General features: G+C 37.8%; 1 protein-coding gene across 12 annotated transcripts in view; it reads left to right on the forward strand.

The window, feature by feature from the left end:
- Window positions 1–21,340, forward strand: part of Znf569 (zinc finger protein 569) — a 100,707-nt gene that overhangs the window by 38,439 nt on the left and 40,928 nt on the right. For 4 of the 12 annotated variants that reach the window (XM_063252104.1, XM_063252095.1, XM_063252097.1 and 1 more), the window contains 2 exons: window positions 955–1,134; window positions 6,334–6,425. The gene's annotated coding sequence lies outside the window, so the exon portion shown is untranslated. The other 8 variants (XM_063252093.1, XM_063252098.1, XM_063252096.1 and 5 more) reach the window with 8 other exon arrangements.

A 21,340-nucleotide genomic window follows, 5' to 3' on the forward strand; every position in this document is an offset into this window, starting at 1 on the left:
AACTCCTCTACTCAGGGCTCTGCCGCTGCCCTGAGTTAGATGAAAACCAGCTTTAAGGGGGCCGGGAAAAATGGGCTCTGGCTGCCTCCGCCCGGGAGGACACAAAGGGGCTGGCGGCGTCGCTCTCACAGGGATCGCTGGGAAATGTAGTCCTCATAGAAAAAGCCGCAGCTCTGCGGCGTCCCACTGCGCAAGCGCCGGCGCAGGCGCAGCGCCTCTCCACATCCTTTAGACCTCTTTCCGCGCTAGGTACTATCGCGCTGGTATCTCTTTGGATTTCCAAAGCAAAGCTCCAAAGTTCTGATTCCAACTGAGCAGGCTGCGGAACCAGATGGGGTGTCACGCTAAAATTGAGATTGAAAGCTCAGCCACGTTCCTTTATAATCTGGGTGGAGAATTTAGAGCCTCGAGTTTAGTCACAGGGTGAAGAGTTCCTGGAGTTGATGGAATTCCAGAAAAAAGTTGGGACACAGGTAGGCAGAGTGCGCATGCGCAGTGTGCCTCTGTCCAGTTTTGGTTCCCTACCCCAAGCGTTTTTTGCCCGAAAGGAGGCTGCCTTAAAAACCCGCGGGACAAGTAGAGAGCCAAGTGTCATGCTTGGTGCCTGGTTTCTCTGTTTCTGATTTGGTGATGTTGCGTGCGAAATGCTCTTTTTAAAATGATTCATGAATGTTCCGTCAAGGTTCCCTCCATACGTTCAGATAACAAAGTCACGACTGCAAATAAGTCCTTTTTGATTACACACTGTCCTCTGGCATTAAACAGCTCCTTGACTTGACTCTTTACTCCCTTAGGACGCATAGTTTTATATTTATTAATTGCTGCCCCACAAGTGTCTGTTACCTGATTGTGGTTTTGTGTGTACATGATTGTGTATATGCCTGTATGTGTGTCTGACAGTATAAGCCTGTAAAACTGGTGAGGTGAGCATGCTACTTTTTGTTTCTTTTGCAGCGCAATTGGTCTGAGTCTCTTACTCAACAGCCTGGTTCTTTGTATCCTGAAGGAAGAGTTGAGCAAGACCACAGGCATATTAAGAAAGAGCGGTAATACACTCATCAGAGCAGGAGTGGGCCTATGAGAAAACTGGAGAGCAAGTTTGACTGAGAGTGCCCATCTGTTCTAGGTTTTGAGGTATTTAATTATGACCCTTCCCAGGTTTTGGAATCGAGGTGGCACCTAAGAGAAATTGAAATTCTCCACGCTCACATGAGGAGGGGTTGTTTTTGACTATTTATGGGTCTGGACAAGAAGCAGTATACTGCAGCTTCCAATAGAGTGTATTGTCAAAACTGCAATGCTAAAATGATTCTGTAATGGCCATTGAGTTACCCTGAAACAGGGTACATGCATGCCAAAGGTCAAAGAAGTGTGATAAGAGCAAGAGCGTACGTTTTATTTTTGATTTTTTGTTTTGTTTTTTGGTACCAGGGATCAAACTCATGATCTCGCGCTTGCCAGGCAATCACACCGCTGACCTAAATCCCCGACCAAAAGCATACGTTTTAAAATTTTGTCATGCTGTTACAGATACTTGATAAGGAAGGACCATATTTCTCAAGATCATGTTAGTATGTTAAGGAAATATGGTTAAGAGCAGGATGCTCTTTTGGTCTCCAAAAGCCAGAAGGCACCCTGTCATAATGTAACCCTAAGGCCAGAATGTTGCCCATATTATCTACTGTCTCATGATGCATGTGAAACATGTGATGTTACTGTGGGAATGTGCTCCCTTGGGGACTGATTTGTGGACAGTGGAATAGGAATATGTGAGACTGTGAGGAATAGATTGATTGATTTGTGCCACATGCCATTTGAGGTGCTGGAATGTACACACAAAAAATAAACTTCAATAAAGTTGACCTAGGATTTGTCAATTTTATTTAATCGTTCAAAGAACCAACTCTTCAATACATTAATTTTCTTAGTCTTCACATTGATTTCACAGTGGTTGCACAAGTTTATACTCCCACCAACAATGGAGAAGAATTCCTTTTTCCCCACAGCCCCACTAGCATTTGTTATTGGTTGATTTCTTGATAATAGCCATTCTTTCTGGGGTGAGATGTAATCTCAGCGTTGTTTTAATTTGCATGTCTGAAATGACCAATGATGTACAACATTTTTCCACATATTTATTTGGTATTTCTACTGTAAGAAGTGTCTATTCATTTTAGATGCCTGTTTTTGGGTTGGGTCTTTAAATGGAGGTGTCTGATTTTTTTAGTTTTTTAAAATTTATTTTAAAAAGCAAAATAAAAAGGGATAGAAATACAGAATTTCAAAAAAACAGTAAGAAATCAACACTAGTTAATATATTGCATATTGCTATCTTAGTAGTGGTTTTTCAGGTTACAAGATCTAGGTATCAAAAATGATCAAATAATCAAACAATGATGGCACAAACTTCTTTTTGATGAACTAACATATTAGTAGTATAGTCATCTATCTTGCACAGATACACATACATAGTTATATGTGTATACCTACATGCATATAATATTTTCCTTTCTTCCTTTTTTCCCCCTATACCAGTTGTTTCCTTTTGAGCACTTTCTTTCTCTTTCATTATTACAATATTTATTATTCCTTTTTAGATCGTCTTACTCTCAGTTTTTTATTATTCTTTTTACACTAGGAAGACAATAAAATATTTATAAATTAATTTTATTTCACTTATGAGTATAGTTTCAAGTTGCCTCCCTTTACCTATAAAAGCCTCAAAATTATCCTTTTTATAGCTGAGTAATATTTCATTGTATAGAGGTTTTTTTTGTTGTTGTTCTTATATATTCTATATAGTAGTCCTTTGTCTGAGGAACAGCTGGCAAAAACTTTTTTCCACACTATGAATTGTCTTTTCATTCTCATGGTGGTTTCTTTTGCTGTGCAAAAGCTTTTTACTAAGATGAGATCACAGTTGTTGACTGTTTGTGATAGTTCCTGTGTGGTTTTATTCATAGTCTTTGCCTGTACTAATGTCTTCATGAGTTCTACCTATTCTATGTTTCAAGAGATCTAATATTTCTGTTTTAATATTTAGATCTTTAGGGCCAGGAATATAGCTTAGTGGCACAGTACCTGCCTGGAAAATGCAAGGTTATGAATTTGATCCTAGTGGCAAAAATTTTTAAAAAACATTTTATATACCATTTCGAGTTTTTTTTTTTTTTTGGTCTTTTTTCATTTTTATCGGTACCAGGGATCGAACTCACGACTGCCTGCTTGCAAGGCAGGCGCTTATGCCGCTGAGCTAAATCCCCAGCCCTATATACCATTTCAATTTTGGTTTAGTGCGTGGTGAAAGATACTCATCTAGTAATCTTCGGCATGTGGAAATTTTTTCTAGAACAATTATTAAAGAGGCTATTTTCCAGTGAATGTGTAAGTATGTCTGGAGTTGTTTCTGCATCTTCTAGTCTTGGTCCTTAGGTTTGCTTTTTGTCAGTACCATGATTTTTTTTAATCACAGTAGCTTTGCAGTATAATTTCAAATCTGGGACTGTGATGCCCCCTGTCTTGCCTTGATTGCCCAGAATTGCTTTTGGTATTCTAGGTCTTTTCTGATTTTAAATAAATTTTAGGATTGTTTTCTTTACCTCTGTAAAATATGCTGTTGGAATTTTCATCAGAATTGCATTAACTCTTTCATTATATTGTATTAGTTCTTCCTACCCAAGAGCAAGGGATATCTTTCCATTTTCTGACATTCTCTTCAATCTCCTTTTTCAGAGTACTGTATTTTTCACTGTAGAGGTCTTTTACATCCTTCACAGGATTGATTTCTAGGTTTTTCATTTTTTTGGATGCTACTGTGAAAGGTATTGTTTCTCTAATTTTTATCTCAATGAGTTTGTTATTCAGGTACAGGAAGGCTATTGATTTTTGAGTATTGACTTTGTATCCTGCTATGCTATTGAATTTGGTTATTAAATCTCGAAATATTGAGGTGGAGTTTTGGATATTTTGTTTGTAGAGTATCATATCATCCACAAGTAATGATAATTTGACTTCTCCCTTTCCTATCCTTATGTATTTTTTTCTTTTTAGCCAGTGCTCTAGCTAATATTTACAGAATTATATTGAATAAGAGTGGTGATAGCAGACATATTTGTCTTATTCCTGAGTTTAGAGAGTGAAAATGTTCAGATTTTGTCCACTTAGTATGTTATTGGCTATTGGTTTGTCATAGATGGATTATATCAGATTGAATTAAAGACTATCTATTTCAACTTTCTCTAGGGCTTTTTTTTTAAATCATGAATGGGTGCTGGACTTTGTCAAGTGCTTTTTCGGCATCTGTTGTAGGGAGTGGCATGACAGCCCCATTGCTGCCTCCCCGCCTCTCTCCCCTATGGGCACATAATGCGCCTGCCTACATTACCCATAATCCTCTCCTGCTTACATCACATATCCAGATGTGACATGTCCTATCAGAAACCACCCCATAGCCTCTTCCTGTCCCACCAGCCTGCCCTTGGCCTATAAAAGCTGCAACCACTTCCTGAATAAACGAGACTTGATTGGACTCCTCATCTTGTCTCAGTCTCTCTTTGTCTCCCACCCTGTTTTTTTTTCATCCCCATTCCCCCTCCAGGTATACCCCATGGATTGATCCGCGGGCTGGATCAATCTGTTGAGATGATCATATGGTTTTTGTCCTTGGCTCTGTTAATATGGTTTATTACATTTATTGATTTACATATATTGAACCATCCCTGCATCCCTGAGATGAATCCTCCTTGGTCATGATGTATAATCTGCTTGATGATTCGCTGTATTCTGTTTGCCAACATCTTATTAAGGATTTTTGCACCAATGTCCATTAGGGAAATTGGCCTCTAGTTCTCTTTCTTGGTTGGGTCCTTCTGTGATTTTGTTTCCAAGAATGAATTTGGAAGTATTGGTTTCCTTTCAACTTCATTAATGAGTTTGAGAAAAAGCAGTGTTAGATCTAACCTTCTTGTAGAATTCAGCAGTGAATCTGTCAGGGCATGGGCTTTTCTTTGTTGATAGGTTCTTAATTATACCTGCAATTTCATTGATATTGGCTTATTTAAAATTTTTATATTTTCTTGATTCATCTTTGGTAATTGACATGTATCTAGGAATCTGTCCATTTCTTCTACATTTTCCATTTTATTAGAGTACAGGTTTTGAAGTAGGTAAAGGCGATCTTGTATATTTCTACAGGATCTGTTGTGATTTCACCTTTTTCATTCCTAATTGCATGAATTTGAGGTCTTTCCTTTTCTTAATATGTTAGCTAAAGGTTTGTTGATTTTATTTAACCCTTCAAAGAACCAACTCTTTGATTCATTGTATTTTCTTAATTTCTAGTGCATTGATTTCTACTCTGATCTTAATAATTTCCTCGCTGTTATGAGTTTGGGATTTGACTTGCTCTTCTTTCACTAAGAGCAGAGGTTCACCATTATGTTATTTGAACTTGCTCTGTTTTCCTGTTATGGGTATTCACCACTATAAATTTCTCTTATAGGACTACTTTTACTATGCCCCGTAAGTTTCAGTATGTTGTGCTGCCATTATCATTTGTTCATAAATGATAATTTATTCTTTAATTTTATCTGGAACTCACTGATTGTTCAGGAGTAATTTCCATGTATTTATCAAATTATTATGGTTTCTTTTACCTTTGATTTCTAATTTCATTGCACTATGGTGTGATAATATGCATTGGATAATTTCAGTTCCTTTGCATTTACTTAAACATGTTCTGTGAGCGAGTGTGTGCTCCATTTTGGAGAAAGTTCCATGTGCAGCTGAGAAGAATGTTCTGATCTTGTGGGGTGGGACACTATAGACATCTATTATGTCCATTTGTTCAAAAATTTAGTTCAGTTCTAATATTTCATTGTTGATTTTTTTGCCTAGTTGAGCTAATTGTGAAAGAGGCATATTAATGTCCCCATTACAGTTGTATTAGCATTTTGTGTGATTTTTCATGTTCATTAATATTTGTTTTCTATAGTTGAGTGCACTGGTATTTAGAGCATATATATTTATGATTATCTTTTTCTCTAGGATTGTTCCCTTTACAAGTATGTAGTGATCATCTTTGTCTCTCTTAATGAGTCTTGGCTTGAAATCCACTTTGTCTGCTTTTTCCAGCTTCCTGTTGCATGAATTATTATGTTCTGTCCTTTGAATTTCAGTCTATGCATTTTTTTGAGGTGAATGTGTTTGTTCTATGCAGCATGTTGTTGAATTTTGCTTCTTGATCCATTGTGCTCGTATGTATTTTTTGGCTGGAGAATCAAGACCATTAACATTAATAGTTATAACTGATATGTTTATTTATTTATTTTGCAGGTAGTAAAATAGAACAAGGCAGAACAAAGCAAATCAAGACAATGCAGTGAAATTGGTACAGAACATCACAGCAGGATACCAGGATAACAGAAGTAGGTACCATAGTATATCTTGTTATCTTCAAATAGTTGTCCATTCAATCAGGTATAGGAAAATCAAACCCAAAACAGAACATTATAAAACCAATCAGAACAGAATACTGAATAGAGCAAAACAATCAGAACAAAGCAAAAACAGTGAAAACAACATTTGCCTTCAAGGAGAAGATAGAAGGAAATCCCCCATATTTATTATATTGCGTATGTTTATCCTCCTAAGAGATGCTCAAACCTCTGGCCCCCATATGCTAATGGTGGGGGAGGTGAATGGGATGTTTAATTCTCAGTCTGCTCAGGGAGGCTTCTGGGAGACCTGACGAGGTTCTCTTCCTGGTTCACCCACTGCTTACTCCTGCCTTGGCCGCTTACCAGGAAGTGGAACATGTTGCTTTCTTGCTCAGTGCCCCAAGTTCCAATATTGATATGTGTTGATATATCCTTGCCATGTTATTTTCTGGTTGTTGGCTCCCTTTTTCCTTGTTGGTTTGCCTTGCCTGGTGGATTCATTCTGTTGGGGTTCACAGAGTTGTAATTTTTGTTATCTCTTTCTAGAGCTGACCTTTAGAGCATTTTGAAGTGCTGTTTCAGTGTTCATGAATTTTGTCAGGTGCTGTTTGTTATGTGTTGGGAGCCGCGGCCGAGCCCGGTCGCCTTACTTGGCGGACGTGAGGCCTGTAAGAAAGAGCAAAGCCTGAGCTAGATTACCCCTCCCATCGAGTGAGCCAAGTTGGCGCCTGCTTCCTGCCCCCTGATTGCCCTGGCGACTTAAACAACCCGCTCTGTAAGATAGTCTGCCTAACAACAACTGATGTTAGCCAATCAGCCCGCATCGCGCGCTTTGAACTGATTGGCCACTGTTACCCTATAAAAGTGAGTGCCTCTCCCGCCACGAGAGAGAAGCACAGAAGAGATAGAGGAAGTCCACCGGTAAGAAAGGACTGGTGGCAGAGCAGAGGCCTCGCGCGGCCCACGCGGAGACAAATAAAGACAAGGTTGCACACCGTCAGAATTTGTCGTGTGTTCTTCCTGCCGGCCGGGAGCGACACCGACAGTTATGGAAGTATCTTATTTCTACATCAGTTTTGAAAGACAGTTTTGCTGGTATATCAATCTGGCTTAGAGGTTGTTTTCTTTTAGGGCTTGAAATATTTCATTCTGGGGTTGGGGGGTTTAGCTCAGCAGCATAAGCGCCTGCCTGGCAAGCAGGCAGTCGTGAGTTCGATCCCTGGTACCGATAAAAAAGGAAAAAGACAAAAAAAAAAAAAAGAAATATTTCATTCTATGCTTTCCTTGAGTGTGCTGTGATTCTGATGGGTTTTCCTTTATAGGTGATTTGTTTCTTTCTTCTGTCAGCTTTCAACATTCTATTTTTCTGTTGAATTTACAAATGGAATTATCTTACACCAGTTTTCTTGCTCTTTTTTGTGTGTATGGTGCTGGTACTGGGTATGGGACCCAGGTGCTTTCAGATTGAATTACATCCTCAACTTCTTTTTATTTTTCATTTTGAGACAGAGTCTTACCAAGTTGCTAAGTTTGTCTCAGCTGGGCTTAAATTTTCAGTACTCCTGCTTTAGCCTCCTCCAAATGCTGGGATTACAGGTGTATGCCACCATAGCTAGCTTCTTACTTTAGATATGATATTACTATATTTCAGTAAAATTTACAAGATAAAAAATGCTTATTGTTCTTTCATGACAAAATCTTTTAATCTCTACTGAGTGGCTGTTGGGTCAAATGTATTGTGATTTGATATGTCAGTGGTTCCAGCAAATAAAATGCTGACTTAATCTTTGAAATTTCCATATAGTATTACTTAGGTTTTCCTGGATCCCCTTACCACACTTTATATATGTATGTATGTATTTATTTTTGGTACCAGGGATTGAACTCATGACCTTGCACTTGTCAGGCAGGTGCTTAGGTTGCTGAGCTAAATTCCTGGCCAACCACACTCTATTTTGGTAATATCTACACATATGCATATTCTTTGTCTTACTGGACTATATAATAGGGACATAGAATAAGAAATATTCTATTTTATCATTGAAAGCCTTCACAAATTTTACACAGAACCCTGACGTTACTAAATTTCTGATGTTTGAACTAGCAAATCTATTTTTTTTTTTTTTGGTATTGGAAATTGAACTCAGGACCTTGTGCTTGCCAGGTAGGCATTATGCTGTTGAGGTATATCCTTGGCTCTACCAAATCTGTTTCTGGGAACAAGGCTAGTTAAACCAGGCAGGTGGCACATGCCAGTAATGCTACCACGCTAGAGGGCTGAGGCAAGGAAATCACAAGTTTGAGCCCAGTCTAGTAAATGTAGCAAAGTAGGGAAAACTTGTGTCTAAATAAATAAATGGGGCTTGGGATCTAGCCCAGTGTGAGGCCTTTGGTTCAGTCTCCTGTATTATAAATAAATAAATTAATTAATTAATTAAAAAAATACATTTTTAAAAAGCAGAGATGAGTAGGGAAAACTGCACATTTTCTAAAAGATATGTATACTATATAAGAGAAATTCTTTAAAGCATGAATTATGAAAAAGATTTACAGAAGAAAACCTGTCCAAGGCATGGTGGCATATGCTGGTAATCCTAGCACTCTGAAAGGCTGGGGCAGGAGGACTGAACGTTTCAGAGGGCAATTTCACTAGTTGATGGAATGCTGTCTCAAAATAGAGGGTTTAAAAAGAAGGGTGAGAAAGTCTGGGGCCACAATATAGTGCAAAGGCCCTCGGTTCAATCCACAGTACTGAAAAATAAAAATATTTTAAAAAAGAAAACTGTAACACTGGCCATGTTGTACTACATAAATTATATTATACAAGATGAAACAGTGGTACTAAACTAAAAGAGAATAGTTTCCCCTCATTGGAAGCACGGGCACAGAAGTCCTGTATGGATTACTATATGCCATAAACCTAAAAAATACAGGAAATTTTAGATCCTGAAAAACAATTTAAAAAGAAGAATCACTAATACCTTAGACAAAGTTTTGACATGTGTAATGTCTTTCTGGTTCCTCCTGTGACTCCTCTTTTGCAGAAAAATAAGAGTTGAGGAAGGAAATGGGAGTCCTGAAATGCCAGACCTTTGTTGCAACTCTGTCACAGACCAAGCCAGGTGGTCTGTTCCACATCCAAGCCTTTGGCATGGAGATCAAGCATTCCATCCCAGTTTGGTTAACTTGAACAATTTACTGAGACCCTGTCTCTGAAATAAATAAGAGGCAAGGGATATACATCAGTGCAAATGAGATAGGATTTAGGACATGGTAAAGCTGGTTGGGGAAATAAGCAAGACCTGGTAATTCCAAGATTCTAGAACAGCACCTAATAATTCCAAGGACTCCCTATCTAATACTTTTTAAAGGACACAGATGCCACAAGGACCCTGTTATCAAGACCCTTCACGGCAGCCCACCCTGAATCTCTCAGTCACAGGTTGTGATGACTTGTGTCTAGATGTCACGCCAAAGCTTCATGAAGTCATATGGGGGGTTTGTTGGAGATGGCTGGATTTAGGGTGATCAAAAATGTGATGCTGTGATTGATTCACGATGTGATGCTAGGATTAAGCGTGTGACTGCTACCACCCACAGTGTGGGCAGCCTGGATGTAATATAAAGGACAGAAAGAGGTTTATCACTTGTCACCTTATGCTTGCCATGTACTATTTTTCCTCAGTGATGTCTTTCTGCCTTACCACCCTGCTTTGGAACCGGCTGATTAGAGCTGAAGCCTCTACAAACTATGAGCCAAAATAAAACATTCTTCCTTTGAGTGTTGGTATTTTGTCGTGCTTACAAGAAAAGTAAAGGTGTACTTTCTTTTTGCTTTTCTCTACCTTCTTTTGCTTAGACCAACTTTTCTCTCCAGGGCCAATTTCTCCCTTATTCCTTCATCCTTCACTTTTTAAATAAACTTCTGTCACTGTTTGTGGCTTCTCTCATGCAATTCTTTGTTGGAAATGAGAAGCACCTGGAATATGATTAATTGAAGAGCCAATTTTAAAGGAACTGCCTGGTAACAAAAAGGTGCTAGGTTCAGTCCCCAGCAGAGGGGTGAGAAAGAACCAGAAACAAGTTAGCATCTCATTGCTGAAAACCAGCCTGCTAGAAGTGCCTAACTGGAGTGATAGAGGTTAAAGGCAAGACAGATAATTTTTTTCTTCCCTCTCATAGACAAAGAATCCTGAACATCAGGCTCACCTCACTTTTATTCAACTTAGGCAAGGGAGCAAGCAATTATGTTAATAGAAAATTTATGTTTCTCATTATTTGCAAAGTGTACCCAAGTGTAAACAAGATCTCAGTTGTTGTTGACTTCTTCCCTGAAACTTGCAATACCAGCATGTCAGCATGTTACCAGAGGGAAAACAGCTTCCGTCCTTCCTGTCCACAGTGAAGGTCAACTGGACCTCAATCTTCATGACTAGCTTCCCACACCTTAGGAAAGGAAGATGTCAAGGCCCCTACTTTATAGAGCTAATGTCTTCCCCAAGTTCCTAGTACTACAGAACACTGATGTGGAGGTATTCAAGTGTATTTGACTCATGTAATTGGACCCAGAGGAAAATCTTGGTAGAGGAAATGGGAAGAATTCGTGTTATGTAGGCTTCTTTTCACAGAGCCCACTTTGAATGATAACTGAGGTCTAAATTCGTGGTCTAGTCTGTGAATAATAGCATTAGGTGTGATGGCATGCATATGTAACTCCAGAATTCTGGAAGGTTGATGGAGGAGGATCACAATTTGAAGCACAGCCTGTGGTCACTCGAAGACTTAAGTGAGACTGTGTCTGAATCAATCAACCAATTAATAAAAATTAAACATCAGTCTCAGGTACAAGCTGTCACACTCACACTATTACATTGTTGGAAATTGAGCATTTCACAAATTAACTCGTTTAATGCTCACCAAATCTGTTGAGGAGGTTATCTTTTAAGGGAGTAAGAAAAAAGGAATGGCATGGAGAATGTAAATAATTTGAAGACACAGTAGTAAACAGCTAAATTTTTTTAGAATTCAGGAGGCCTGGCAACACTATTCCAGGTCACTGGTCCAGAAACACTGCCATTGTCACAAACACAATCAAGAAGTCTCAGAAAGAAGAGACCAAAATACACCTGACAAAACTGCAAGGTCAAAGTGAAAGTCACAAGTCCCTATAATGGGACCATGGCCACACAAATGGTTGCAAGTTCACACACTGTCAAGTCACTGGACCTCAATTTTTTTTTGATTCCATAAACTCTAGAGCCCATATTCCATGGCAGAAATCACATACACATGCATAACATCAATCCCCTACCCCACTTTTTTGCCTCCTTTTTCTTCTTGTGGTACTGGTGATTGAACTCATTGGCCTTTACACTGAGCTACATCTTTAGCCTTTTTGATTTTGAGACAGTGTCTAACAAGGTCGCTAAATTGCCTCCGCTGGCTTTAATTTATGATCATCATCACGCCCAGATACCCATTCCTCTTCTGAGTGCTGTCTAGCGTTTGATCCTCTGGTCTAAACTAGTTCCCCCCTACTTTCACTGAGCACGAAATAGCCCAGGGTTGGAACCCCAACTTGAGGGAACTAATAGACCAAGTCGTGCTTTCCTCACGGACCACACACCCTATCCCAGGGAACACGAAGCTCCCCGCTAATGGTGAGAAGGAAGCGCCTTTTGCAGAAAGTAGTCTTGGGCAGCGAAGGATTGTGGGAAATGTAGTCCCCAGCAAGAAAGCGGCGACGTTTTCCGATTCTTCGTAGGACCAAATCTCATTCCCAGGCTCAGCCTGAGTGCTGGGCTTGAGCGAGGCCGCTCCTCTAAAATCAGGTGATTCTCCAACGCTCAGACGCACGATCTTAAACCGCGATCTTAACCGCCACTGTTCACAACCTCCCCATTCGCGCACAGGAAGGCCAGTTCCACCCGGTGAGCCGCGGGGTCCTCTGGGAAGTGTTGTCCGGCGTCTAACGGGCCGGCTCTTGTGTTGCCCTCGGCCATAGCTACCGTTGACCTCAGCAACGCTTTATCAGAGCCGCTTGGGCTGTGCTACTTGGGCGGCTGTCGGGTGTGGAGACACCACGGGCTTGGTGGTGAGTCCTCGGGACTCTGTGCCGGGGAGGAGTGTGGTCGGAAAGGAACGCAGTGCCAGGCTACATCTGTGCAGTGGTTCCCGAAGGCCGAGGGAGTGGCGCGTGGAGGGATGTGAGCGCCCAGCGTGTGGTGCCTGGTGTCCCCGCGTTCCCTTCTGTGTCTCATTATGAACCAGGGTGCAGAACTGCGTGACTGCGCGATCGTTAAGTGAATGAGAAACTCCGTGGATGGAAGGTAGGGTCGGATGGCGTATGTAGATGTGTAACACTGTTCGAATGAGTACTGCTTTTCTTTCTTTACAGCATTTGGAAATATATTAATGTGAAACCATTGATTGCCCCAACTTTTGAACAGTTATGTATTTTTAGGTTTATTCGTGTGTTAGCAAAGTGTTTTGTATATGCGTGAAAGTCTTTCTCCTTGTCCGCAACTCCACTCCCCAAATAGCTACAGACCAGGTTAAAGAATAAAAATCACTCATGGTCCTACCAATCATGCTATTATCAAAATTTACAATCCAAATTGTAAATTTTCACCCTTTTCACCCTTTCCTTTCTGCATACATACATATATACACGTTATTATATATAAAATATAAATTATATATAATATATATATACAACATACTATATGCAGTACATAATACATAACATTATATGTAGTAAATAACAGTATATAAATATATAGCCGGGGATTTAGCTTAGCAGCATAAGTACCTGCTTGGCAAACGCGAAGTCATGAGTTCGATCCTTGGTACAAAACAATAAATAAAATAAAATAAAATATATAATACCATATATATTATATATATTTACATATATTATATATAAAATATATGTTGTAGGCAGTGCACCTATGATCTAGCACCCCGGGTGCTTGGGGCAGAAAGGTTGTAAGTTGCAGCTTAGCCTAAGCAATTCAATGACATAGCTGAGACCCAGTCTCAAAAACAAGAGCTGGGGCTTTAGATCAGTGTGAAGGCACTGAGTTCAAGCTCAGTGCACCTCCCTCCAAACTGCAGTCACACTATGTATACAATTCTGTGACCTACGCTTCTCATTTACCAGTACATGACTGATATTTTTACATTTAAACAGGTACAAGATTATGTTGCATTTTCCTTTTTCCTGTTATATATTTTAATACATCTATTCCTTTTGTGTAATTTAAGTCTTTTTAACTTCTTGCATTATCAGAAAATATTTAGTACATGTTATAATGCGCTTTTGTATATTTTCATTTTGGAGAGAGTAGAAGGCTACTGGAAGTGAAGCTGATGTATCAAAAAGTATATTTCTATAAAAGACTTCCAAAATTTATCCACGTAAATCTAGTACAAAGTTCCAGTAGTCTACAGTATTATTGGCATAGTGTATCCTGCTTCTATCCATACAGCTTTGATAATAGTGAGCATCATAAATGATGGTAGTTTTAACCTTATAGCTGTAAAATAACTTATTTTGCAGTTATTTGGTTACTACCGAAGTCAAGCAGTTTTAAAAATCTCATTTGTCAATTATATATTTTCTAAAGTAGTACTCTATATTCAAATTTCTTTTCCAGAATTTTTTGTATTAAGGATCCATTCATTCATATACTTACCATTTATTGAATGTCTGTCTGTGTAACAGGCATGATTCTAGATGCTTGAGATTTAGCAATAAACAAAAGAATCAATTCCTGAGCTATCATGGTACTTGCATTGTTCTGGGCTAAAAAATAAACAAGGAAACAAATTAAATATGAGCTATATGAAATGAAATAGAGTAGTGGTGAAAATGCTAATAGAAAAGTAAAGTAGGAGAATATTTAAAATTACAGGTAGGAGGGGCTGGGGGTTTAGCTCAGCGGCATAAGCACCTGCCTTGAAAGCAGGCAGTCGTGAGTTCGATCCCCGGTCCCGATAAAAAGGAAAAAGACCAAAAAAAAAAAAAAAAAACTACAGGTAGGAATTACAGTTTTAGGTTAGGTAGCTACAGTACTGTCTTTAAAAGGTAGTAACAAAGACATGAAAGTAAAGGAGCCAGTTATGTTTATAATTGAAGAAAGGTTATCTCATGCAGATGGAACAACAGTTGTAAAGATTTTGAAGAGGCAGCATGCTTGTTACAATGAAGAGGCTGGAATGGCTTAGTTAGAGCAAGGGAGCGGGAAGGATAATGGGAAATGATAGAACTGCCTGATGTGGTTGGAGGACTATTGATTGAGTTGTGACATTAGAGGAAGTAAGGTGGATAGATAGAAGGGCATTTTTGCTATTGTTTTTTAGTGTTTTAAGATAGAACAAACCTTCTACCATATTTGCTTCAGTAAACAAGATTTTTAGCTAGGCTGATTGTTCGAGATAGGGTTACAAAATAGTGATATTTGAATTGTCATTCCTTGTTAGGGACAGTTTGTATGTGAAAGGCAAAATAAATGAATTATTTTCCTTTATAGGGTTTTGGACTATTGAGTTATTTTCATAGTATCTATTAATGTGTTATTGTATTACCATTATAATCCCATCAATTTTAAAGTACCTTATGTGTTTAAAATCGTTACAGTTTTTTTTTGTTTTTGAAGCTCACAATTCTCATTTTTGACCACCCCTTCAAGATGGCTTCTGAGTCTTTTTAACACATCCCCAATAGTTTTATCCTGTTATAAGAGAATTTCCCAGGATCATTTTAAACATTTCCTTCCATATTCATGGAATCAGTGTTTCTGTATGGATTCCTGGTTCCTGTTAGTGGAAAATGCTTAAGAACATAATTATAGTATTTGTTACTATTAGCATTGTTTCTAGGAGGGTGTGGGCATATGTGTGTGCACAGAGCTAGGAAATATTTTTTGAATTTTTACAGTTTAAGATCTAACATATGCCATTCATCTTACCCATTTAAAGTATAAAATTAACTTTTTTTGGTGGTACTTGGGATTGAATCCAGAATCTTTGTACTGAGTTACATTCCTAGCCCTTTTTTGTTTTTTATTTCTTTTTTGAGATAGGTCTTGCTAAATCACTAAATTGCCCTTCTGGATCGAATTCATGATCCTCCTGCCTCATCTTCCCAGAGCACTGGAATTATAGGTGTGTGCCACCACACCTGATGTACAATTCTTTTGTTTCTTTTTCTTTCTTTCTTTCTTTTTTTTTTTTTTGTACCGGGAATCAGACTCACAACCTCATGATGCTGGCCAGGCAGGTGCTGTGCTGCTGAGCTATCTCCTCAGCCCTGTACAGTTCATTTTTGAAATAAAATTTATACACAGACTTGTAGAACTTTCACTATATTACAATTTCAGACATTTTTTCCCCTACTACATGCAAGATTGCACTCTGAGTAATAATCCCATATTCCCTTCACTTCCAGCCTGATCAGCTGCTTTCTGTTTCCACATTTGACTGTTCTAGATGTTTCATATCAATGAAATTTTAACAACATATGGCCTTTCCGTACTGGCTTATTTCATTATATTTGCAGGGTTTATTCATGTTGTAGCAAGAAATACATTCTTAAAAATGGTGATGGCTATGTCTGCTGTGAGCCCATTGAAGCACTGTTAATTTCTCATAACATATATAACTGATTTCTAGCATTCCTTTTGATTTTTTTATAGTTTCCATTTCTTTACTTACATTACTTATTCTCCCATTGTTTAATAGAACCTTCAACATGTTAAGTATGGTTACTTTAAATCCATTGACAACTGTTATTATACCTTTTTGTACAAGTTATTATTTTGTGCAAGTTATTATTTTGGGACATGAAACATGACACTGTCTGAGTAGTCTACACTATTAGTGGTTCATAGTCCTAAGGAGACACATTGGTCAGCTTCTGGGGTAGGGTACAAAAGTATAAATAGGTTTACATAGTTGGATCTCCTAATGAAGGGATCAAGTAGTTTTTTACTTCTTTAATAACAAGAAAGCATTGGTCAGAGGAAAGATTTGTGCTAAACAGAAATCGGGCTGGTTTCTAGGCCTGGGAACATGAAATACAATGGCTGTCATGGATCAAGTGGTTTGTGTATTTTAAGAAAGTTATGTAGTTATTTATGATTGCAGCTTAGTTTCAAAAGGTGAAAAAAGGAGCTAATGAGGCATTCAGAAACAAAATTATAAAAGGAATCACTGAAAGAATGTATGTGTATTTTATGAGTATCAAATCCTCAATAAACTAAATTTTAAAAGAACTGGCTTTAAAGAATGTCATTGAAATCATGAGTGAAATTTGAATACAGATACTAGATTTTTTGATGTATGTCTTAGTTACTTTTATCATCACAAGGACATAATATTCACAGTTAAAGGAGGCAAAGTTTGTTTCAGCTCATAGTTTATAAAGGTTTTAATTCATAGTCACCTGGCCCCAAGACAGGGTGGCAGGGCAGAGGGGCATCACAAAGGAGAAAACAGTCCATGGCATGTCAGGCAGAAGGTGGCAAAGCAGCGAAGGGCAAAACAGCCTCCTTTTCCCTTTTATCCCATCCAAGTATAAGCCTTTTGGGTGGTGCCACTCACACCTAGGGTGGGCCTTCCCATTATCCACTCCCAGAATGACACTAATCCAATCAGTGGACTATTTGGTTATCAAACCTTTAATCCACATTCACACAGCCTTAATCTACAGTCATATTTTGTAGTTTCAGTCACCTCTGAAAAGCTCCACCTGTGAGTGCATGAAGCCGTTGAGGAGACACCTAGATGCAAACCATAACACTGTGCCAGCATTCAGTATTTTGGGTATGATAATGACAGAATTTCTTATCTTTTAGAGGTACAAGCTGAAAGAGTTACGGGTGAAGTTTGTGTGTGTACTTTTAGAAAAGGAAAGAGGGAAAGTACAAAGTGAAACAAATTGCTAAATAGGTGAAGAGTTTTATAAGAGCCATTTGTTTTGTTCCTTCAATATTTTTATAGTTTTTTGTTCTATTTTTTAAACAAGGTTTCACTGTAGTTCATGTTAGCATTGAACTCACTATATAGCCCCATATATAACTCACTGTATAGTGCTTTGAACTTGTAGTGTCGCCTCCCGAGTAGCTGAAATGATAGTCTTGTCTAACCCTTGCCTGGCTGTAGTTTGAGTTAAATATATATATATATATATATATATTTTTTTTTTTTGGAGGAAATAGGAGCATATCTATATGAGCATGTTCAGAGTAAACTAGCAGAAAGGAAGCCTGAAGACTAAACTATTTTAAGAAGCTTATCACTCATTTTCAACCTACTGTCTATAAAAAGTTTTGATAAGGGAGAGCTGTGTTGTTATTTAATGTTTAATAAGGATGAGTGAAGAAACTTCTTCTTAAATATGAGGGCCCTAAAAGTCCTTAAGGTGGCCAGGGATATAGCTCAGAGTTCACAGCACCTGCCTGGCAAGCACAAGATTGTGAGTTTGATTCCCAGTACTAAAATAAAGTCCTTAAGAGCAAAGAAGAGCTTATGAACAAATCCTGGGTCTTTCATTTTAACTTTGTCTGGAAAAGTCTATTTCTGTTTAAACTAGAGATTTTCTTTGAAATGAAGTTACATAGATACAGGCATATTTACATATTTTCCTTTGACCTGTTAACTTTCTTTTGATATCAATCATTTCAACCTCATATCTTGGTTGTGAGCTAATGATCTCTCTCTCCCTTATCTTCCCCAGACCCTATAATTATTTTAACTTTATTTAGGAAAATGGCAGTGCCCACGTACTTCCTGATTTGTGGAGTTATACTTTAATCTTCAATGAAAAGAAAAGAAATTGTTTTCAAATTTTTTACAAGAGGATAAAACGGAATAAAATCAATCAAAACAAACCAGTGTAAGAGATACAGGACTTCAAGACACTACAAAATTAACAATAGTTACTATAGTGCCTTTTGATGTCTTCAGAAAGCTGCAGATAACTTTGGACATAGTAAAAATCAAACAGAACAGAATAGAATAGAAACAATAAAAACAAAATAAGCAATGCAATAAAGGATTTCAAAACAAGCCAATAATAAATCCAAAATTGCTACCATAATATATCTTGCTGTCTTTGAAATAGCTGCTCCTACCATGAGATTTGACATAATCCAACAAAACAAAAGAGAACAAAACCCAACCCAACAAAAGAATGGAAATGATACAGGACTTTCAAAACAAGACCACTGGAAATCAACAGTGGTTGCAACTCTCAGAAGAGATCCCCATGAGATGTCACACTGCGTACCACTATCCTCTGAACCTATGATTAGAGCACTGGCCCTAGACCTGCTCTGTTAGTGAAACAACAAAGAACCACAGGCATGCAGTTGCATTTCTTTTTTTTTTTTTTTTTTTTTTTTTATTTAAGAGGAAAAAGAGAAAAACACAAAACAAACCAAAGCGGTGTAAGGGTACACGTAATACAGAACTACAAAAAAACAAAACAAAACAACAAAAACAAACAAAAAAACAAAAAAAACATAACAGTAAGAAATCACCTGTTAGTAGATTACATATTATCATCTTGAAAATAGTTCCTCAAATCACAGTATCAAAGAATACAAGGTGGACATTCAAACAGGGAGACTGCAAACAGCTGTGTTCAATGATCCAAAAACATTGATATAGTCAGCTATTTAACACCCCTAAACACACTTGCTGTTATATCCGTTAGAGCTCTTTTTCTTTTTTTTTTCCCCTCTCTTTTTTACAACAAAATTTACACATTTTGGATTTTATTACTCCTTAGTGCTTATTACTTTTTTGGGGGGGGGGAGAATACAGTCAAATATGGCAAAACAAAGCTGTCAGTCAATACCAAGGATAGACATAGCACATGGTGTAGAACAGAGTACAAGTTTATCAACAATGGTTATCAACGTTGTCCCTTGTTTCCTTAAAAAGAATTGTCTATCTCATTAGATATTATAAAGTTGGACAAAACAGTAGAGAACAAGACCAATAAAACTTAGGCATTGTAAACATTACAGGACTTCCAAAGAAGACAATAGTCAAACCAGAATGGGTATCTTAGTGAATCTTATTGTCTTCAAAGTAGTTGCCTATGTCTTCAAACTTGATACTACCATATAGAATGGAACAGAGTCTAATCAGTCAAAACAAGATCGTGGGAGTACTACGGGACTTCAAAACAAGTTAATAGGAAATCAAAAAGAGTTACTATTTATATATCCTAATTTTTTGAATTTTTTCTTTAATTAAGACAAACATAAGAAATGACTAAATAATTTTTTAAAACAATAAGGGGGAGATTGAGATAAAACAGGACATAACAATATAACAATAGAGGTCACAGCATGACTGTTTCAACAACCTAGTACTTCACCACCATATAACCTGACTTAATAGTAGTTACCATAGTGTCTTTTTCCTTGAAATATTTGGATAAAACTTCATATACTCTAGCTTCAAATATTTTCATATCAAGAAGCCCAGAATAAAGCCTTTCTAATTAATGAGTGAAAACTTTATAAGGCTCCAAGGCCACCTAATGGGGAATCATGATTACCACATATTTTTATATATTTGAATCATTACTTACATTAGGGAAACTATTCGGTATTCACACATGCGAGATTGATTTATTTCACTTATGAGTATGGTCTCAAGCTGTGCCCATTTATTGATAAATATCTCAATGTGATCCTTCTTTATAGCTGAATAATACTCCATTGTATAGAAATACCACAACTTTTTTATCCATTCCTCAGTTGATGGACACTTGGGTTGTTTCCAAGATCTGGCGATTACAAATTGTGCTGCTATAAACATAGGTGCACATATATCACTGTGGTATGATGCTTTCAGTTCTTCTGGGAATATGCCTAGAAGTGGAATAGCTGGAATAAATGGGATTTCCAGTCCCAACTTTTTGAGAAATCTCCAGACAGATCTCCACAAAGGCTGTACCAGTCTACACTCCCACCAGCAGTGCAGGAGAGTTCCTTTTTCCCCACAGCCTCTCCAGCATTTGTTGTCGGTTTTCTTGATCCTGACCATTCTTTCAGGAGTGAGATGGTATCTCAGTGTGGTTTTAATTCATGCAGTTGCATTTCATCTCCATAGCTATCATCACAGCTTGTGTTTCTTCGGATGAGCTGATCGCATACAACGGGGTAGGGAATTGGTACTTATTGTTTGCCAGTCTGTGTGGCAGAAGGGTTGTGGTCTTGCTGTTCCAGTCCAGTGGTGGCCTGAACATGGTGCTCATCACCAGACTGGGCTTGTTTGCTGATGTGGCAGCTGATGTGCTGTGTTCTGTTTACCCGCTTCTACAAATGGTGTTGACTCATGGGGAGAGGCTAGGATCTGGCTGTTGCAGTCCAGTGGGGGCCTGCATATGGCACTGGTTGCCAGACTAGTCTTGCTTGCTGGTGTGGCCTTGTTCTCTCTGTTTTCAAATTTTTAAAAAGAATTTTAAAGAAGTTTTTGAAGATTAAGGATGCATTTAAATATATCTGAACTTTTTGAAAATAGTCCTTTTACATTATTTTAGACTAGAGTTGAGAATATCAGTCTTTTACATTCTGCTGTTTGTTTTATGAAATTTTGCTTTTTTACTCTTGCAATCATACATGCATGTATGTATTAAATCATAATAATATAAGTATAGATCATAAAGTATTTCTTAGCATGGGTCATGATTAATGAAGTTTTAAAGCCATTGCTTTAGAATATTTTTGAAACTGTATAGAGATGACAGAAAAGTACTATTTATTCTCCATGAACTTGGCTAACATACTAATAAAAGAATTTATATGACATTAGACCATAGGGGAGAAAAGAGAAAATTAAATCTCCATCAATAAGAGTTTATATTGTATATTTAAAAGGTG

The sequence above is a fragment of the Cavia porcellus genome, unplaced genomic scaffold (assembly GCF_034190915.1).
Source record: "Cavia porcellus strain 051 isolate PalLab524CR breed Dunkin Hartley unplaced genomic scaffold, mCavPor4.1 scaffold_7, whole genome shotgun sequence".
Lineage (NCBI taxonomy): Eukaryota > Metazoa > Chordata > Mammalia > Rodentia > Caviidae > Cavia > Cavia porcellus.